The sequence below is a fragment of the Ursus americanus genome, chromosome 15, assembly GCF_024610735.1.
Source record: "Ursus americanus isolate L20-20 chromosome 15, mUrsAme1.1.p, whole genome shotgun sequence".
In the NCBI taxonomy this organism is placed as follows: Eukaryota; Metazoa; Chordata; class Mammalia; order Carnivora; family Ursidae; genus Ursus; species Ursus americanus.
The window spans coordinates 16,581,242-16,590,903 of record NC_142141.1 but is presented as its reverse complement, the minus strand read 5'-3'; the positions used below and the strand labels follow the sequence as shown (position 1 = coordinate 16,590,903).

General features: G+C 49.3%; 1 long non-coding RNA gene across 1 annotated transcript; it reads right to left on the bottom strand.

Annotated features, from left to right (window-relative positions):
• Positions 1 to 913: 913 nt before the first annotated feature.
• Positions 914 to 8,911, bottom strand: LOC148108847 (uncharacterized). The gene is made up of 3 exons (XR_015726811.1): positions 8,814 to 8,911; positions 6,106 to 6,197; positions 914 to 981 (listed from the first exon to the last, which is right to left on the bottom strand). It is a non-coding gene; the product is annotated as an uncharacterized LOC148108847 (long non-coding RNA).
• Between the last annotated feature and the right edge of the window lie 751 nt (positions 8,912 to 9,662).

The following is a 9,662-nucleotide window of genomic DNA, read 5'->3' as shown; positions in this document are numbered from 1 at the left end:
CGCTTCTGCCTAGCGGACGGCCAGCCAGATGCACACGCTGTGGGAGGCGCTTCGTGGTGGAGGCACTCGGGAGGTGGAAGCCTTCCAGTTCTTTCCACGTGGAGCGATCGGAGCAGCTCGCCGATGTGCGGTTGTCAGTCACGCTGCCAGGCGCTGTTTTGACTCCAGTTGTCAAGAGTCGGAATGTGCAGCTCCAAAAACGGTACCTGCTTTGAAGGTAACGTGCTGCCTTCTCGGAGCAGCGGATGGCGGCGACAACCTACAATTAAATAGAAACGCTCCACGCGTGAGCCTGACTTGGAGGGCTCGTGAAGTTTCAGGTCCAACTGGTTAAACTTGGCCTTCCTCAAAAATTCGACACCTTTCTCCAAAAACAGCACTTCAGGGAATCAGGCCTAGAGAGAAGCGGCATCTTGAGTTGAACACACGTCTCTGTCGGCCGCCCTCCGGCCTCAGGAAAGCAATACATCGAGCCCAGGTGAGAGAAAAGGATCTGTGATACCTGAGGACTTCTTTGTCTTCCCTACTGGTTCCATCTTATTTCAGTGACCATCTGTGAGGCATTTGCAGGGAGGAAGGCACATATCTGGGGAGGTAGTGACTGGGCTGATGGGCTCCTGCTCTCATGATTCTGTGAACCACTTGAGAGCAGGGGCTTTGGCTCTTATCTTTCCACTCCCAGCCCCTAGCACAGTGCCTGCTTCTAGCAGGTGCTCAGTCAAGGTTTGCTGACTGCGTGAATGGATTGTACTTCCCAGCCCCTCCTGTACTTAATACTGTTCTATATCTTTTTTAACTCCCTCCTCCTGCTGTTATGAGCGCTCATTTTTCTGGCTTTGGTGGCTGTCGAGAACAGCTGGGTCTCAACTTCTGCTCTCTCGCACTTCACGGACTTGGAAATTGTTAATAACTCACCTATCAGTCTTCCCTCCTCCAGCTCCCTCTGGTCTTCCCCTGGCATCAGCATCTGCTCTTGGCCACCTGTAATAAGAAAAGGCATTTGTTTGGTATCTGATAGGCCTTTAGAGCTTGCAAAGGTTTTCACTTGTTAAAGCATCATTTCAAGGGCTGCAGAAGAGCCACTAATAAGCCCCAATATCACAGCGTCGGCATGTCCCCAAACACCACCCCTCTCCCTGCTCCTCCCACCTGAAAGTCCAGCATCAGCAAAGTTAACTTTCATTCCACCATTAAACTATGATTTAGAGAGCACTTCCCCTAAAACAGGCATTCAGTGACATTGACGTGTTCACACGGCAGTGTGAGTTATCCCACCTCCTGGGCTGAAGGTGGGTTTACGATACAGAGGAAAACTGGAAAACCACAGGACGCTCCAGAAACTTTGCCCCGGGCCAGACCCACCCAGCAACAAATCTTTCACCATAGCCGTTAGGTTCCGCAGTCACTAAGGTACTAGTATTGTTAGTGTAATGTACTCTGATTGTAATGAGAGTGCTACTATGACCGTGGGTGTGTTTCTACAATCTGAACAGCAGGCCCGCGGACTTCTGCTTCCTTTGTGACAAGCCAGACTCGCGATTATTTTTTCACAGCTATTCACAAACTAGGCTGATCCTTATGTTTTTATTTATTTTAAGTATCAACAGATACTCTCTTAAAATATTCCCAGGCTGTATCAAAGGGAAAGGTTTCAACGGCTGATAAATTTAAAGAGAACTGGGACTAAAAATAGATAAATGATAGATAGATAGATGATAGATGATAGATGATAGAGAGAGAGAGAGAGAGAGATAGATAGATAGACCAACCTGGGATTAAGAGGCAGGAATTTCTTGCAGGTAATAACCACAAGACAACGTTGGGGCCTAACGGAGACACTTAGTTCCCTGTCTTTTAACCATTTTCTTCTCCTACCCAGTATGGGAGAGCCAGAGTTTGGCAGCTGACTTCCGGAGGACGTTGTGGAAACTGGTTGACTCTTGGTCACGCGTTGCAGTGATGAGCCAGTAGCGTCCTTGACTCTGAGCACCCCCTCCTCCTCCTGGCAGGTCACCCCACTTGTTCATCACTATCACGGCCACCTCCAGACCCTGGGGTCTCATTTCCCACTACAGGCTCGCCCTGCAGAAGAAAGGTGATAAGAGGCTTTCTCCCTGGTCAGGGGCTCCTGCCTCCCATCCATCACTCAGTCTATCTGCCTGGCTTCTGGTCTCCTACCTTCTGAATTCTGTGCACTTCTTGACTCCTTGCCCGTGCTCTGTTTGGACTTGTGCAGACACTCCCGTGGTACACGCTACCCTTTTGCCTGATTATCCCTCACTTCCTTCCTGGTGTCCACAAGCTGTAATGATCACTGCCCCCACAGAACAAAGAGAAAAAAAAAGAAAGAAAGAAAGCCATCGCTTCCCTGACATCCCCTGGAGATGGCCAAGTGGAGCAGTCTGGCTGCAGATTGCTGGACAAGACATGGGTCACGACCTGCCCTCTAACAGGCCTTCCTTGCACATCCTCGTTATTCCAGTCCATGGCCTAAGCACTTCCGACACTCTGACCCTTCTTTTTGTCCTGACTGGCCTTCCTGGTGAGATGGAAGACACTGACTGGCAAATAGCAAATCCATGAAAGAACTGGAGTGTTCATTATCCCCTCTCAGCCTTGCTGGCAAGAAGACATCATTTCCTCCAGAAGCATGGAAGAGAATGTTATCGTCATTTCAGGAGATTTTATTTTTTAGGTTCACAGCAAAATTGAGTAGAAAGTACAAAAAGTTCCCATAGACCACCCCCCTCCCCTGCAACCCCCGTATGTGCACAGTGTTCACCACCGTCAACAGCTCCCACCAGAGTGGTACAGCCCATGAACCTAAACGGACACCTCATTATCACCAAAGGCTGTAGTCCCCGTTCTCGGTACTGTGCGTTCTGTGGGGTTTGACGTGTATACTGCCACGCATCCATCACTGTATCACCACGCGGAATAGTTACAATGCTCAAAAAATCCTTTGTGTTCTGCCTATTCATCCCTCCCTCCCCCCAGCCCCTGGAACACACTGGCCCTTTCACTGTCTTCGTAGTTTTGCCTTTTTCAAAATATCAAAGAGTTGGAATCATACAGTACGTAGCCTTTTCATATTGACTTCTATCACTTAATAATAGGCACTTAAGGTTCTCTATTATGTCTTTCCATGGCTTCTTTCTAGCACCAATAAATATTCCATCATCCATATATAGCACAGTTCAGAGATTCACTCACCTACGGAAGGACATCTTGGTTGTTTCCAAGGTTGGCAATTACAAATAAAGTAACTATAAATATGTACGGGGAATGTTGTTTTTAATTATATTTTTGATCAGGGCTGACTTCTTGTTGAACAGGAGGGATGAGTAACAACAAATATATGTGCTTAGTGCGTAGGATACGTGGTCAACCCAAGACTTCCCAAACACCTGTTATCACATTGCCTATAGAAAATCACTCAAAAAGCTCTAAAAGACAAAGACATTTGAGCCCCTCTCCTAAAGACTGATCTAGTAGGCCTGGAAAATCACCAGGTTTAAGGAACACAGGCTTTACCCTCCAGAAGGAAGGAAGGAAGCACTGGAAAGTTAGTCTTGTTCACACCGGGAAGGGTCATGCACAAGGAGGGGGTTGGAGACGAACATCCAAAGCTCATTCCACGGAGACATTTTGTTCTTCTCAGAGCCTCTTGGGGAAATGACTTGGTGGCTAAAAGAATTGTTGATATGTGCTATCCTCTCCCATTAAAAGGAGCTAAAAAAGCCCTGGGCACCAAGATGTGAACTATTTCCTTCAGGGTAGAATAGAGCCACTAAAAATAGCCTTGGAAAATAAGGAGTTGTAGAGGTTCAACAAGGAAAACAAATCAGAAATAAATTTGGCACCGAGAAAGAAAGCAGGAGAAAGAGACAGACTCTCACAGGCCGTCGAGAGAAGGCGGCTATTAGCTCGGGTACATAAAACCAGGTACATTTCTCCCACCCACAGAGCTGCTGGCTGGCATTCCTGCAGTGTAAGTCAGTCCCTCCGGAGCAGAGCAAGATGAGTCAGAGAGTCAGCCAGGAGAAGCTAGGTTATGTCAGGGTAACAAACAACCCCCCAAATCTCAGAGGCTTCACCACATATATAGGTTGTTTCTCATCGGCGTTATCCGTCCAGTGTGTGTTTAGTGGGGGCTCTGCTCTCATCATCACTAAGGGCTCCAGGCTGACGGGGGCTTCATTGCCATGTGTGTTTCCAGGAGCACCATGCCCGGGATCAGGGGGTGCTGCTCTGTCTGGCACCGAGATTTAAATGCACCGGCCGGGGATGATGCAAGCACTCCCAGTCACGTGTCACTGGCTGATGCAAGGCATATGACCTGCTTATGTTCCAGCAAAAAAAAACAACAACAGTGAAATTATACTATGTATCCAGGAGAGGAGAATGAGAACAGGTGTAAACAAGTCAGCTGGCTGCTACAGTCAGATAGAGGGGCTGAGGGAGGGCAGGTGGGAGACAGCGGAGGGAAAGGCTCCTTTGGAATCACCACTTTGCAATTCGGGTTTCATCTCTCTCCTTACCAATCAAGAGGAGCAGCGTATCTCGGCCTCCCTTTCCTGCCAGCAAGGAAAAGGACAGTGTAGCGATGAACAGCCTGAGCCCTGGAGTCGGGCCAGCACCCACTCATGTCTGGAACCTACCCGTTGTGTGACCTTGGGAACATTATTTAACCTCTCTGGACCTCACTCTTCTTAGCAAAGATGGATGGCAACAGTGTCTCCCTTCCAGAGTCCTCGGGAGGGTGGGGGTCAATGAGATTAGGCAAGAAAAGAGCCTCAGGCCACAGCTGCTCAAACCAGGCTGTGCCAGGAAGCTACTCGGGGAGCTTGTCAACACGCATTTCGGCTTCAGACGTCTTGGGTGAGACCTGAGATCCTACATTTCAAATACGCTTCCAGGTGATGCCGATGTTGCTGGTTCATGGGCCATCCTCTGGCAGCGAGGATTTAGAGCAGACGGTGCCCGGATGTGGCCGACTGCACGGATTCTCAAAACTGGATCGAGAGATTCCAAAAGTTCTATTGCCCCTGCCCTCCGTGCTTGGAAGTTACAGCTGCCCGTTAATGCAAATATCGTGTCTGGTGGCTCCAGGAACAAAGGTACTATGGAAGCCTTGTGGTTGATGGAGCAGGTACCAGAATCAGGAGGCCTGGGCTTACATCCGAGCTCTGCTACTCGGCAGCCCTGCGCTTTGGACAAGTCACGGGAACTCTCTGAACTTCTGTATCTACATCTGTAAAGTGAGCATCGTAACACAGACCCACCATCCTTCATTTGCAATTCTATAATCCAGAGAGCACTGAAAACCGCAAGTTTCCTCACCAGGGTTGGCACACGTTGACATGGCAGCAAAAACGGATCTATAGTGACATGAGGCTATTTATAGCCTTCATGTTATCCGTCTCTTGTGACTGTTTCTCTTTTCATTACAGAAATATGAATACGTTTGATAACAAGACGCTGCTACAGACCCTGCTGAGGGGGCTGAATAATATATAACAAGTGAACCATATTACCTTTCTAACAACTCAAACATCTGAATTCTGACACACACTTGGTCTCAAAGGTTTTAGGGAAGAAGCTATGGACCCGAAGTTCCTCTTTCTCCAGCGGTTAAAGGGAGTAAGGGGAAAAAATGCACGTAAACTCCTAGCCTCCCACCTCACACACAGTCAGTGCTCCACAAAGAACTACTACTGAAATTATGCTCCTCTCCGTGCCCCCGTGGGCAGAGGGGAAGCGAATGTGGGAGGTCGTCCCTGTGCACCTGCTAGGGATAGAGAGGAGGGGATCAGGTTTGTCTCTATGGTTTCAGCCCCTTGGTTTTCTTTTGCTTTCTCCTAAATAAGAAAAAAAAATGCGTGGAAGTGAATATAGACCATGAGAGCGCAGACAGGGAACAAAAGCAAGACTCAGGCGGGCGAAAGGGCTCTCCCCTGTGCCCACAGAAGCTGCCCAGCAGGAACCCAGCGCCATGGGCCGCCAGGGACATCTGCTTTCCTGGAGGCCTCTTTGAATATACTGTTGAAGCGTCTCACTTGAGCAAAGGATTCAGAGGGAGAAGACAGGATCTCCAGTCCTTACCTGCCATTCACCTTCCAGGGAACTCAGGGATTCCCAGGTCTCGGTTTTCTTATGTAAAAATGGGCCGATCATGCGGTCCTGGCTCCGAATGCCTGATTGCAGGGGACACATAAAAAGCGACTCAGATGTGAATGCACTGTGAGAGGGAAAAATCTGTGTTTGCAGGTTGGGTATCATTATTCATCCGACTCGGTGCAGGCGATCGGTGAGAGAGCTGACATCACACAGGGAACTCTGGTTAGCTCATTCTTTAATCATACTTCTGTTGTCAACTCTAATGGCATTGTTATTTGCACTTGGCTCCCTCACCTTTGCCAGATCCATTTGTGCTTGTCAATTAGGGCCGACATGATTGAGTTTTCATGAGATGCAAATTAACTGAACGGCTTCAGCCCCACCATCGCATACAGGCAACTGAAATCAAGGCTTTTGGATATTGTTTTTAGGCTAACAAGTGACAAGCATTTGAAAGAAAACAAATATAAACAGGACACATATTTGAGAACTTGTTCTTCCTACTTCTATCTTTGGCTATCTCTGCAGACTTTTTGGCCAACGGCTTTCTTGCCATCTTCCTGCCCCATGTTAAGAGCATTGGTCTTGGGGTCAGATCAGAGTGAACTCCCAGGACCCACTGCTATCGTGGGACTAAGGCCAAGAACAGCGGGAGGGCTGCTGGGACAGGATGACGTGGCTTAGGTGGCATCCGGGACCACAGAGGCTGGTCATTACAAAAGATGAGAGGGTGGGTGGAGCCACATGCCACATGCGGGCCAGGATAGGACCCAGTAGGGAAAAGCCTGCCACCCATCCAGCAAGGCAAGAACACATGAGTTTCCCATGGGCCAAGGGGATGCTGCAGAAGCCAGCAGGGCCTAAGCCCCCATGATGGGCCCCCAGTAGAAAGATGTTATTCAGCAAATGGCAAGAGCTAATAATGTCATAGGAGGTCAGCCTGAGTGTTCAATCTGGGCCTCTGAGAAGTTGCAAGTCTGCTCACGAGAGCCACCGAGTACACACCTGCCAAAGAGGGCATTGGTGGCCAATTCAGTCCTGGAAGGGGTTCCTTTTGCCCTTAATCCCCCACCCTGACTCTACAGAAGCCAGCTGGCCACAGGGACGGGAAAGAACATCAAGTACAAAAGAAAGAAGAGACCTTCCCCCGTCGCCACTGCAGATCCCTCTAGCCTGAGTTGGGGGATGCAGGCACTTTGAATGAGAGGGGACGTTGAAGTTTTAGTACAGCCTCCAGGGGGCCATTCAATACCTGAGTTGAGTTTGAATGATCAGAGCAGTCCCTGTTTTCATATCCTAACCTGATGAGAAAACAGGGGCTAGATCTGCCCAAGAAGCCATCAAGGGGCCGGCAAGGGTCTGTACGGAAGTCAGGAGCACAGCATCCGGAGGGCAAAAGAAATTCACTTCTTGTTGGTGCCCCTCCACCTCCCTGAGTTCAGCCCACGTGATAAATGGGTGCAATATCAAGTGCTTGGCTCAGGGACTGATACCCAGCTCAGCTGTCAGGTGACAGCAAGTCTTACTATTACCTTTATCTTAATATCCACTGCAAACTGATGTAGCCCTTTTAGTCAATGCACAGAAATACAATATATCTAGTAAATGAGAAGGTGAAGAGATTTCTCACCCTGTTTTTAAAAATTTAAAAAGCTCCTGTCTTCACAGGCGAATTCAGAGCTGTCTTCAGAATCAGGCTGCCACGCAGTCTGTCGATACACTGTAACTGAGAGCGGCAAGGGCCCTTCTCACCTCAGAACGTTATGGTCATGTGATGTCTGCCACTGGCTCCAGCCACAGGGGGGAGCGCGGGGTTGCTGGCGTGGCTGGTTTTCTTCCAGATGCTGTTTAAGGCGTCCCATTAGAACAGAGTCCCCAGTGCTCAGAGCCTGCTTCTCATTGCCCACCATCAGAATCTTCCCGTTCTAGAGCTCATTTCCCCCTGCTCCTGCTCGCTGCTTGCCTAGCATGCCTGAGAAACCAAGACACTCACTGACATAGTGTCAAGAGGCCAGGGACCCAGACACGAATCCTTGTTCTGTCACTTAGTCTCTGGGATCCCTATGCAGTTACCTTCCTCTCGTCTGGCCTCTGCATTCCCATCTGTAAAATAGGAACGGCAGCGCCTCTCTGTTTATCTCACAGGGCTACGCTGGGCATCAGTTGCAGTCGTGGATGTGGAAGGGCCTGGAAAATCTGAAGGCACCATATAAATGATTATTGAGATGCTCGGGAGCGTAATGTCCTCATTCATTCAACCTGGATAACACTCTGTGTATGACTAGGATAGACTTCAGCGGACCTCAGAGATGGGAATCCTAGCAATGTGATGGGATCAGCGTGAAACCCTTGTCGACAAACCTCACCCCGTCCCACCAACTACTTAAAGATCCAGTCGTGCTTTTGATCTGAAAATCCCGCTAGACTCTGTGCTTGATCTGGCCCACACTAGACTCTGCCCCAAATGTGCTGGATTTCAAAGAAAAAAAAATGCCATCAGAATCAGAGGCTTCTTTGGAACGTTCTCCCCCTTCCATGTCAACTTTCCCCGGGCTGGGCCCTCACCGCCTCTAAAGGAGTCCTAAAGCCCTAAAGCCCGCCTCTAAAGCTCAGCCCTTCTCTTATGTAAGGAAATGCATTTTATTCGATGCCCTGGTGCGAGTGCCCCTGCATGTCGATCTGGTCCGACTCACCTGTGCAGCGCTCGGCCCGGCCCGGAACCGCCCGAGGAGAGGCCTTTGTCCTCAGTGCCGACAAGCAACGTGAGCTAGCTCAGGCCGAGAAAAACATTTCCATCGGCCCCCAAGAGGTAACGTCCAAGTCCACTGTGGCTCCAGACCGAATGGAGCAATTAAATCCACATCTGCCCCTGCCCAAAACCTCAAAAATGTTAACATCTTGCACGTGTCAAGAGGGTTATTTATGAAACTCTTTGCTTGTCAACCCCAGGAGGACATTCTGTACTTTTTCGCTGGAATACTGTATATTTATGAACCATGGCTTGAAAACTAACTTTGGCAGGAATATTTATCAGAGAGAAATTCTCTCAGCCCCTTGCAAAGCACAGCCTGGATTCGGTGACCATCACACGGTGGCTGGGCAGGGTCCCCGTAGAGAGCAGGCCCGTGGCTCCCTGCCGCAGGGATGAATTCCCTGTCTGTTCTTCAGGGGAAGGAGTTCAGTTTCAGATAAGAGCCTTGCTTTCTCCTTCTGTGTGTTCTTCACCTCCATTCGCCCATTCTCAGTCTCAAGTAATTAGCCTTGCACGTTGATATAACATGCAGCCTATTTGCCTCCCGCCTTTGATGCTTTGGTGCCCCCAGCCCTGACCTCGTAAAGTCTCCCAGTTTGGAGAACTAGCCTTCTGATCTCCCAGGTGTAGGCTCTGGTTATCTGGGCCTAGTGCGTGACACAGAGAGAGCCAGCTGGTGAGAGAGCAGAGGGCTTGGTGTAACGTGGGATAGACTCTAATCTGGGACCGTAAAATACGCAAAAGGAACTGTTAACACCAGCCTTCCTCAAAACTGCACCCGTGGGGCTGG